Source organism: Pseudophryne corroboree, chromosome 1, assembly GCF_028390025.1.
Source record: "Pseudophryne corroboree isolate aPseCor3 chromosome 1, aPseCor3.hap2, whole genome shotgun sequence".
Taxonomy (NCBI): domain Eukaryota; kingdom Metazoa; phylum Chordata; class Amphibia; order Anura; family Myobatrachidae; genus Pseudophryne; species Pseudophryne corroboree.
Genome location: NC_086444.1, coordinates 456,812,998 through 456,824,435, shown reverse-complemented (window position 1 = coordinate 456,824,435; position 11,438 = coordinate 456,812,998). Strand labels below are relative to the sequence as shown.

At 46.7% G+C, this 11,438-nt stretch overlaps 4 pseudogenes; 2 read left to right on the top strand and 2 right to left on the bottom strand.

The window, feature by feature from the left end:
• Nucleotides 1–120, bottom strand: LOC134937562 (5S ribosomal RNA; annotated as a pseudogene).
• Nucleotides 121–350: 230 nt separating this feature from the next.
• LOC134944641 (5S ribosomal RNA) lies at nucleotides 351–470 on the bottom strand (annotated as a pseudogene).
• A 9,013-nt stretch (nucleotides 471–9,483) lies between these two features.
• LOC134944637 (5S ribosomal RNA) lies at nucleotides 9,484–9,603 on the top strand (annotated as a pseudogene).
• A 230-nt stretch (nucleotides 9,604–9,833) lies between these two features.
• Nucleotides 9,834–9,953, top strand: LOC134937551 (5S ribosomal RNA; annotated as a pseudogene).
• Nucleotides 9,954–11,438: the final 1,485 nt, after the last annotated feature.

The following is an 11,438-nucleotide window of genomic DNA, read 5'->3' as shown; positions in this document are numbered from 1 at the left end:
TTCTTGCAGTACCAGGGTGTTCAGAGGTGGTCTCCCATCCTAGTACTAACCCGGCCTTTCACTGCTTAGCTTCCAAGGTCAGAAGAGATTGGGCATCTCCAGTGATGTATGACCGCAAATATTGTACTCTCCCTCTAGGATCACCTAAATGTGTGTAGCCACTTGGTTAAGTTACCCTTTGGCTTGGCAGTCACAAATAAGATATAAATGTATTGACAGCCTATTTTTGTAACGGGAAGGTTACACAATATCCACAGTTTAGGCTTGCCTATTCATTGATGCAAACCAATTTTATAGGAGTTCCAAATACCCAATATTATGGGTGTGGATGACACTATAGGGGAGTCAATTTGTTGCAGTACCTGGGTGTTCAAAGGTGGTCACCCATCCTTTTACCAACCCGGCCTTTCACTGCTTAGCTTCCAAGGTCAGAGGAGATTGGGCATTTCCAGTGAGGTATGACCGCAAATATTGTACTCACCCTCCTGGATCTTCCAAATTTTTAAATTGTGATTGCCAAAAATAGCAAGTTATATATACATATGGTACAATGAAAGATTAGGATAGTATGTAGCCACCTGGCTTAATCACCCTGTAACATATCAACCACAGGTAACAATATACACATGAGTGAAGGCCTGTTATGTGGGTAAAATTCCTGAACACCACACAATGTCCACAATTAGGACTCGCCTATCACTCCAGAAAAAACCCTAAGAGCACCAGAACGGCCAGACCACAATTAGTAACTTTGTCGGTGCAGGATATAGTTATGCTGCACAGAAATGAATTAATTTATGGTATACCCTTAAGCACTGAACCAAACAAATAGCTTAGAGGTGCCTGATACTTAGTTCCTATAATAAATACCTGCATATATTGTAGGAAAGCAGGCTAGAACTAGGTGCTTGTTAATAGTTTGCACATATGTTGATTAGCTTGAGCCTAATAAGTTCAAAGTTCTGAGCATTTGCTGCAATTTGCCATTCTTGAATTTCAAAAGAAAAAGAAAAAACACAGTCAGTGTGTCACAACTGAGGGCCTGAGCTGACGGAAGGCAGCCTCAGTTGTAGGGGCTGAGATGTACCGGAACCTGGGAGGTTGTATCAGACCCCTGGACATGTAAGTAACATGAAGAGAAACCGCCCGAAGGCGTGACCACGACAACTTGAGTAAAAGTCAATGATATTTATTTATGACAAACTCCATGCATCACAGTAGCAGTAAAAAGAAACATAAAAATCAGCAGAGAAATAATAATACAGTTCCTGGGTACTACAGGGTGGCAGGGGCCACAGAGCTCTGGTGGTATGAGACAGTTCTTATTATCTGCAAGTTGGAAAGTCCTTACCAGGCTCAACTGTAGCAATGAGGAAAGCCCAGGGTCGTACCAGCTGGTGTTCCAGGGAAAGCTGGACTGCTGTAGATAAAATGCTGCTGTGGGTACTGGTTAGAACCAGACAGGTGTTGGCACGGAGTGGATACTGGCTGGAACCAGTTAAATAATAAATAAAGCTTGAGAGCGATGCAATATAGATGAAATGTAGAATTTGAGAGCGGAGAAATAATAATACCGGTGGAGAGTGGTAAACTGCAGAAAGGACACCGGCCCTTTAAGAGAAGCTGTACACTGCTGGAAGCTGAACTGGAAGCAGGTGATGTTGTAGCTGGAAACAGGTGAGTCCAGAATGGATCGAAGAGTCAGGCTACACCGCAGATGGAATGCTGGTGCGGGTCTCTATAGCAGAAGTCTGGAGACAGGAGCTGGAACCTGGAAGACAATCACAGGAGAGAGACAAACTGGAACTAGGTTTGACAACCAAAGCACTGACGCCTTCCTTGCTCAGGCACAACCTATTTATACCTGCAGCAAGGAAGGCATTGGCTAGGCAATTATGCAAATTAATAATACTGACAACGGATTGGTAGGAAAGATCAGCTGACAGAATCCAAGATGGCTGCGCCCATGCAGACACTTGGAGGGAAGTTTGGATTGTAATCCATGTGGTCTGGAAAACAGTAATGGCGGCGCCGGCCACCGGAGACAGGAGACGCCAGGCTGACAGATGCACATCCGACCACGCAGACACAGCGGAGGCCGCGGCTGACGTAATCGCCACTCTGAATGCAGAAGCTCAGGGACGGCGGCGGAGGCCGCGGGAGACGCCATGCCAGATGTATAAGGCGTTACTGTGACTGCGTCCAGAGAGACAGGAGAAGATGCGGGAATGTGCACATCAGGATAACAGATGGGATCCGGTCCTGGAGCGCTGAGCCAGCCTTAGGAGGCATCTGATAGGTAAGAAATGGCGTCCAGATACCCGGATCGTGACAGCACCCCCCCCTTTAGGAGTGGCCCCAGGACACTTCTTTGGCTTTTGAGGAAACTTGGAATGGAATCTCCGGACCAAGGCAGGAGCATGGACATCAGAAGCATTGGTCCATGAACGTTCCTCAGGGCCATAACCCTTCCAGTCAATAAGATACTGAAGTTGACCGTAACGGTGACGTGAGTCCAGGATCTTGGCTACTTCATACTCAACGCCTCGTTGAGTTTGGACTTTCGGAGTTGGAGGAAGTGAGGAATGAAACCGATTCAAGATTAGCGGTTTCAACAGGGAAACATGGAATGTCCTGGGTATTTTTAAGAAGGGAGGCAACTGGAGTCTGTAAGCAACAGGATTGATGACTTGATCAATTTTAAAAGGACCGATGTAGCGAGGTGCAAACTTCATACTGGGAACTCTTAACCTCAAATTCTTCGTGGATAACCATACCCGATCACCCACCTTGAGAGCAGGAACTGCTCGACGCTTCTTATCCGCAAACTTCTTGTACCTGAACGATGCCTTGAGCAGAGCTGATCGTACGCTCTTCCAGATATTGGCAAACTGATGCAAGGTGATATCCACTGCGGGAACAGAAGTTGCTGGAAGCGGTTGGAACTCAGGGACTTTAGGGTGGAATCCAAAGTTGGTGAAGAATGGTGTTGAAGAAGATGAAGAATGATACTGGTTGTTATGACAGAACTCGGCCCAGGGAAGTAATTGAACCCAGTCATCTTGAGAGGAGGATACATAGATGCGGAGGAAGGACTCCAAGTCCTGATTCACCCTCTCAGTTTGACCATTGGTCTGAGGATGGTAAGCCGTGGAAAACTTTAGCTTGACTTGGAGGACTTGACATAAACTTCGCCAGAATTTGGCTGTGAATTGAACTCCTCGATCTGAGATAATTTCTTCTGGAAGACCGTGGAGTCGAAAGATCTCTTGTATGAATACTTGAGCCAACTTGGAAGCTGACGGAAGACCGGTAAGAGGAATGAAGTGTGCCATCTTGGTGAACCGGTCAACTACCACCCAGATGGTATTAAACTTGTTGCACATGGGCAAATCTGTAATAAAATCCATCGACAAATGGGTCCATGGTCGACGGGGAACAGATAGTGGAACCAGTTGCCCCGCAGGCGACTGGCGGGATACTTTATGTTGAGCACACTTTGGGCAAGATGCAATAAACTCCAAAACGTCCTTTTTCGGAGTTGGCCACCAATAGGACCTAGAGATAAACTCCAGGGTTTTTTGGATACCTGTATGTCCGGCAAAGCGGGAAGCATGGGCCCAATGCATGAGCTTCTTCCTTAGTGTCGGTTTCACAAAACTATTCCCTGATGGGGGCGTAGAGTCCATCCCTACCGTGGAGAATGCCAACGGATTTATAATAGGATGCTTGTCTGAAGACTCTGACTCATTTTCTTGCTCCCATGAGCGGGAAAGGGCATCGGCCTTGCGATTCTGAGAGCCCGGACAGAACTGGAGTTTAAAGTCGAATCTGGAAAAGAAAAGTGCCCATCTGGCCTGACGAGGGTTGAGACATTGTGCGCCCTTCAGATATAGAAGGTTCTTGTGGTCTGTAAGGATGGTGATTGAATGAGAAGCTCCCTCCAACAGATATCTCCACTCCTCTAGAGCGAGCTTGATGGCTAGCAACTCCTGGTCGCCAATGGCATAGTTGCGCTCCGCTGGGGAGAACTTCCGTGAGAAGAAACTGCAAGGATGTAAATGGCCATCTTTAGCCCTCTGAGATAACACCGCTCCTACTCCAACGGAGGAGGCATCCACCTCTAAGATGAAAGGAGAGTCGATGTCAGGCTGTTTCAGGACAGGCGCAGAGATGAACCTCTGTTTTAAAAGATGAAAAGCTTGCATGGCTTCTTCAGACCACTTGGACGGGTTAGCACCCTTCTTGGTGAAAGCAGTAATAGGCGCCACAATGGTGGAAAAGTCTCGTATAAACTTTCGGTAATAATTGGCGAACCCTAAGAACCTCTGGACCCCTTTGAGGGTTAAGGGTACCGGACAATTCTGGATTGCTTGTAGTTTCTCAGGATCCATCTCTAGTCCGGAACCGGACACAATGTACCCTAGAAACGGAATGGACTTGACTTCAAAGACGCATTTCTCTAATTTGCAATAGAGATGATTGACACGGAGACGGGACAGAACCTCCTTTACCCAAAAACGATGTTCCTCTAAATTGTTGGCAAAAATGAGGATATCATCTAGATAGACCACGACATGACGGTATAGAATGTCTCTGAAAATCTCATTGACGAAATGCTGGAAGACAGCTGGAGCATTGCTCAATCCGAAGGGCATGACGAGGTACTCATAATGTCCGTCACGGGTGTTAAATGCGGTCTTCCACTCGTCACCCTCACGGATCCGGATGAGATTGTATGCACCTCTCAAGTCCAGCTTTGTAAAGATGGTAGCTCCGCTAACTCTGTCAAAGAGCTCAGTAATCAGGGGTAAAGGATAGCGGTTCTTGATGGTAATGTCGTTCAAACCTCTGTAGTCGATGCACGGCCGCAGAACACCATCTTTCTTTTTTACAAAAAAGAAGCCTGCGCCGGCTGGAGAAGAAGAAGGTCGAATGAACCCCTTTGCTAGGTTCTCTTTAATGTATTCCTCCATAGAATGCGTCTCAGGCAGAGACAACGGATAAGTTCGGCCTCGAGGTGGAACCTTCCCTGGAACGAGATCAATCGGGCAGTCCCATTCTCTATGAGGAGGAAGGATATCAGCAGAAGCTTTACTGAACACATCCGTGAAATCTTGATATGGAGGAGGTGGAACATCAGACGACCTGGGGGAGGAAGAACAGACAGGCAACACTTTAAACAAACATGTCTCAGCACAGGAGGGACCCCATGCCAGAATTTGCGTAGTCGTCCAATCAATTGTAGGATTGTGAAGACGGAGCCATGGAAGGCCCAGGACCACAGGATGTGTGGCTCTTGGAATCACTAAAAGTGAAATAAGTTCGGAATGAAGAACTCCCACTCTCAGACGAACTGGTAGAGTCCTTAGAGCAATAACTGTATCAAAAATTTTACTGCCATCTACGGCAGTTAAGGAAAAGGAGGAAGGAAGTCTCTCGGTGGGTAGGGACCACCGTTTAACATAGGCTTCGGTAATAAAGTTCCCAGCTGCTTCGGAATCCAGGAGGGCAATGACGTTCTGATAACGTTGAGCAACTTGAAGCGAGACTGGGAGATTACAATCTTGAGGAGATGGAGAGGAGATCATTACTCCTAGCCGGCCCTCTCCTTGGCGAGCTAGGATTTGGAGTTTCCCGGACGTTTGGGACAGGCATTAATAGTGTGAGACGGAGCTGCACAATACAGACAGAGAGACTCAGAGAGACGTCTTCGGCGCTCAGTAGGAGTTAAACGGGAACGGCCAATTTGCATGGGTTCATCTTTAGTTGGTGACAGTTGGCGAGGAGGAGGAGCAGAAGATTTTGGAGCAGATGATCTTCCACGCTCAGTTGCTCTCTCTGAAACGTAAGTCAACTTTCGTACAAAGTGAGATTAGCTCATCTAACTTGGAGGGTAAGTCTCTGGTAGCTAACTCATCTTTAATACGCTCGGATAAACCATGCCAGAATGCAGCATACAGGGCCTCGTCGTTCCATGCCAGTTCAGATGCCAGAATCTGGAACTGTATAAGATATTGTCCTACAGTACGTGATCCCTGGCGTAAACGGAGAATCTCAGACGAAGCTGAAGTTACCCGGCCTGGCTCGTCGAAGATGCGCCTGAATGTTGACACGAATGCAGTGTAAGAAGATAGCAGGGTGTCGGACCTCTCCCATAACGGTGATGCCCAGTCGAGGGCTGAGCCACTGAGAAGAGAGATGATGTAGGCAATTTTTGTACGATCACTGCGAAAATTGCCAGGTTGTAGCTCAAACTGAATCTCACACTGGTTGAGAAATCCCCTGCAGAATCTTGGAGATCCGTCAAATTTTGCTGGCGTTGGAAGATGAAGACGTGGAGCAGAAACGGGTAAGGTGGGTGGGGTTATAGTTGGAGTCACTGTGGTTGACGCCCCAGATGCGCCTGATCCACGGAGAGTTGTCTGAATCCCATCCAGCCGAGTAGAGAGATCCTGGAGACAGCGGATGATGTGGCCCTGTGCAGCCTCCTGATGTTCAAGTCGGGCTGCCAGTTCTTGCATCGGCCTGGCCGCTTGATCCTGGTCTCCGGCTGGATTCATTTGGTCAGTGCTTACTGTCACAACTGAGGGCCTGAGCTGACGGAAGGCAGCCTCAGTTGTAGGGGCTGAGATGTACCGGAACCTGGGAGGTTGTATCAGACCCCTGGACATGTAAGTAACATGAAGAGAAACCGCCCGAAGGCGTGACCACGACAACTTGAGTAAAAGTCAATGATATTTATTTATGACAAACTCCATGCATCACAGTAGCAGTAAAAAGAAACATAAAAATCAGCAGAGAAATAATAATACAGTTCCTGGGTACTACAGGGTGGCAGGGGCCACAGAGCTCTGGTGGTATGAGACAGTTCTTATTATCTGCAAGTTGGAAAGTCCTTACCAGGCTCAACTGTAGCAATGAGGAAAGCCCAGGGTCGTACCAGCTGGTGTTCCAGGGAAAGCTGGACTGCTGTAGATAAAATGCTGCTGTGGGTACTGGTTAGAACCAGACAGGTGTTGGCACGGAGTGGATACTGGCTGGAACCAGTTAAATAATAAATAAAGCTTGAGAGCGATGCAATATAGATGAAATGTAGAATTTGAGAGCGGAGAAATAATAATACCGGTGGAGAGTGGTAAACTGCAGAAAGGACACCGGCCCTTTAAGAGAAGCTGTACACTGCTGGAAGCTGAGCTGGAAGCAGGTGATGTTGTAGCTGGAAACAGGTGAGTCCAGAATGGATCGGAGAGTCAGGCTACACCGCAGATGGAATGCTGGTGCGGGTCTCTATAGCAGAAGTCTGGAGACAGGAGCTGGAACCTGGAAGACAATCACAGGAGAGAGACAAACTGGAACTAGGTTTGACAACCAAAGCACTGACGCCTTCCTTGCTCAGGCACAACCTATTTATACCTGCAGCAAGGAAGGCATTGGCTAGGCAATTATGCAAATTAATAATACTGACAACGGATTGGTAGGAAAGATCAGCTGACAGAATCCAAGATGGCTGCGCCCATGCAGACACTTGGAGGGAAGTTTGGATTGTAATCCATGTGGTCTGGAAAACAGTAATGGCGGCGCCGGCCACCGGAGACAGGAGACGCCAGGCTGACAGATGCACATCCGACCACGCGGACACAGCGGAGGCCGCGGCTGACGTAATCGCCACTCTGAATGCAGAAGCTCAGGGACGGCGGCGGAGGCCGCGGGAGACGCCATGCCAGATGTATAAGGCGTTACTGTGACTGCGTCCAGAGAGACAGGAGAGGATGCGGGAATGTGCACATCAGGATAACAGATGGGATCCGGTCCTGGAGCGCTGAGCCAGCCTTAGGAGGCATCTGATAGGTAAGAAATGGCGTCCAGATACCCGGATCGTGACACAGTGATACCTATAAAGTTGATAACAACTTGCTATTGATGTTTGTAGCCAGTGAGGATTATCCCAATTATAGGTCTTGATGCTGAAAGTATACGGTCCATATGGTATAGTTAATTGGGACAATTAATCCTGTGTTGTTCTTTAGCATGGTATGACAATACGACTGGAAATTATATTGTCACTTGTAGTGGCTGCTAATAGTTCAAAGAAAGGAAGGAAGAAAGAAAAGAGAAGAAAAAAGAGAGAAAAACGTTTGGCTAACAGGCTTTTGTAAGTGCAATTTGCAATGAAGGGAGTGCAGGGTATACGATACCAGCTCCGGTCTAGGTGATATCACTGTTAGACCCGACTACTGCCGTGCCCGTGCTCCAGAGGCTTCAGGGGCTGCAGTGGCGTGTGGTCGAGGTCTCCCCGTTTAGAGGACGGAGCTTGCGGCCGTTGCCTGGTGACCGTCCTCGGGATTCCGGCTAGTGCGGTCACGTGTGCGCATCACGTGATCGCGGTACTTCCTCCTGACGTACGTTTCGCATTCAGTGCTTGATCACAGGATGTCCTGTGATCAAGCACTGAATGCGAAACGTACGTCAGGAGGAAGTACCGCGATCACGTGATGCGCACACGTGACCGTACTAGCCGGAATCCTCTGAACGGGGAGACCTCGACCACACGCCACTGAAGCCTCTGGAGCACGGGCACGGCAGTAGTCGGTTCTAACAGTGATATCACCTAGACCGGAGCTGGTATCGTATACCCTGCACTCCCTTCATTGCAAATTGCACTTACAAAAGCCTGTTAGCCAAACGTTTTTCTCTCTTTTTTTCTTCTCTTTTCTTTCTTCCTTCCTTTCTTTGAACTATTAGCAGCCACTACAAGTGACAATATAATTTCCAGTCGTATTGTCATACCATGCTAAAGAACAACACAGGATTAATTGTCCCAATTAACTATACCATATGGACCGTATACTTTCAGCATCAAGACCTATAATTGGGATAATCCTCACTGGCTACAAACATCAATAGCAAGTTGTTATCAACTTTATAGGTATCACTGACTGTGTTTTTTCTTTTGAAATTCAAGAATGGCAAATTGCAGCAAATGCTCAGAACTTTGAACTTATTAGGCTCAAGCTAATCAACATATGTGCAAACTATTAACAAGCACCTAGTTCTAGCCTGCTTTCCTACAATATATGCAGGTATTTATTATAGGACCTAAGTATCAGGCACCTCTAAGCTATTTGTTTGGTTCAGTGCTTAAGGGTATACCATAAATTAATTCATTTCTGTGCAGCATAACTATATCCTGCACCGACAAAGTTACTAATTGTGGTCTGGCCGTTCTGGTGCTCTTAGGGTTTTTTCTGGAGTGATAGGCGAGTCCTAATTGTGGACATTGTGTGGTGTTCAGGAATTTTACCCACATAACAGGCCTTCACTCATGTGTATATTGTTACCTGTGGTTGATATGTTACAGGGTGATTAAGCCAGGTGGCTACATACTATCCTAATCTTTCATTGTACCATATGTATATATAACTTGCTATTTTTGGCAATCACAATTTAAAAATTTGGAAGATCCAGGAGGGTGAGTACAATATTTGCGGTCATACCTCACTGGAAATGCCCAATCTCCTCTGACCTTGGAAGCTAAGCAGTGAAAGGCCGGGTTGGTAAAAGGATGGGTGACCACCTTTGAACACCCAGGTACTGCAACAAATTGACTCCCCTACAGTGTCATCCACACCCATAATATTGGGTATTTGGAACTCCTATAAAATTGGTTTGCATCAATGAATAGGCAAGCCTAAACTGTGGATATTGTGTAACCTTCCCGTTACAAAAATAGGCTGTCAATACATTTATATCTTATTTGTGACTGCCAAGCCAAAGGGTAACTTAACCAAGTGGCTACACACATTTAGGTGATCCTAGAGGGAGAGTACAATATTTGCGGTCATACATCACTGGAGATGCCCAATCTCTTCTGACCTTGGAAGCTAAGCAGTGAAAGGCCGGGTTAGTACTAGGATGGGAGACCACCTCTGAACACCCTGGTACTGCAAGAAATTGACTCTCCTACACAGTGTCACCCACATATATATACATACTACGGGGTACCTGACTCGTATATGACCTATGATTTAATTCTCGGCATTTATTGTAATCCACAATGGATACTTGCTGAACAAATGATGGTCATACATTACATGAATTTAAAAGTGCAATGATTAATGAACTCTGTAATTACAGCCATTAATCTCCGGCAACCGATACACTGTGATACGGACATCACGTACCATTTGCAATGTGTTTTATATTTTCGCAAAGCTTCTAATTTTTCACGCAAATACTCCACAAAAAAATTCCTTTAATGTATAATCTAATAAAAATGGTTTTACCAGTATTAATTAACTAATCAATTATACTTCCACCCTCTGAATTAGAGTGCTCCCAAAAAAGAGCCTACTTTCCAACACTTCCTTGTTTGGGTTTTTTTTGACTGCTTAAAATTGACTCTGGGGAGCACCACTGAAAGCAACAATGAGTTGGGACTCGGACTAACTATCCATATCCCTAGTTGCTATATCTAGAAGCAATTCGGGATAATTCAGTTTTTCAGAGGCTACTAATTATACTAATTATCTAATTGAGGACTTGTGCGGTTCCCAAAACTCCTTCTTTTCTAAAAACTGCATTGTAGGAACCAGCTGTGACTTCGGAATATTGACAATCCAGCCGTGTTGCTGTAACGTCTTCACAGACAGCGATACGCTGTCCAGTAACTTCTCTCGAGATCTCGCCTTTATGAGGAGATCGTCCAAGTATGGGATAATTGTGACACCCTGCTTGCGCAGGAGCACCATCATCTCCGCCATTACCTTGGTAAAAATCCTCGGGGCCGTGGAAAGCCCAAACGGCAACGTCTGAAATTGGTAATGACAGTCCTGTACCGCAAATCTCAGGAACGCCTGATGAGGAGGGAATGTCCAGGGAAACCATCCATCCAATCCCCCCCCCCCCCCTCCAGGCTGGCGATGACCACTCTGAGCGATTCCATCTTGAACTTGAACCTTTTTAAGTACAGGTTCAGGGATTTCAAATTCAAAATGGGTCTGACCGAACCGTCCGGTTTCGGGAGCACAAACAGGGTTGAGTAATACCCCTTCCCTTGTTGCAGAAGGGGAACCTTGTGCTGAAGACACAATTTTTGAATTGCATTTAACACTAACTCCCTCTCTGAAGGAGAAGCTGGTAGGGCCGATTTGAAAAACCGGCGAGGAGGCACCTCTTCGAATTCCAGCTTGTATCCCCGGGAAACAATCTCTATTGCCCAGGGATCCACCTGTGAGTGGACCCAGATGTGGCTGAAAATCGAAGACGTGCCCCCACTTGAGCTGACTCCCCCAGGGAAGCCCCAGCGTCATGCGGTGGATTTTGCAGATGCAGGGGAGGACTTCTGCTCCTGGGAACTAGCTGTGTGCAGCTTTTCCCCCCTGCCTTTACCTCTGGCAAGAAAGGATGAACCCCGTACCTTTTTGCTTTTAATGGAA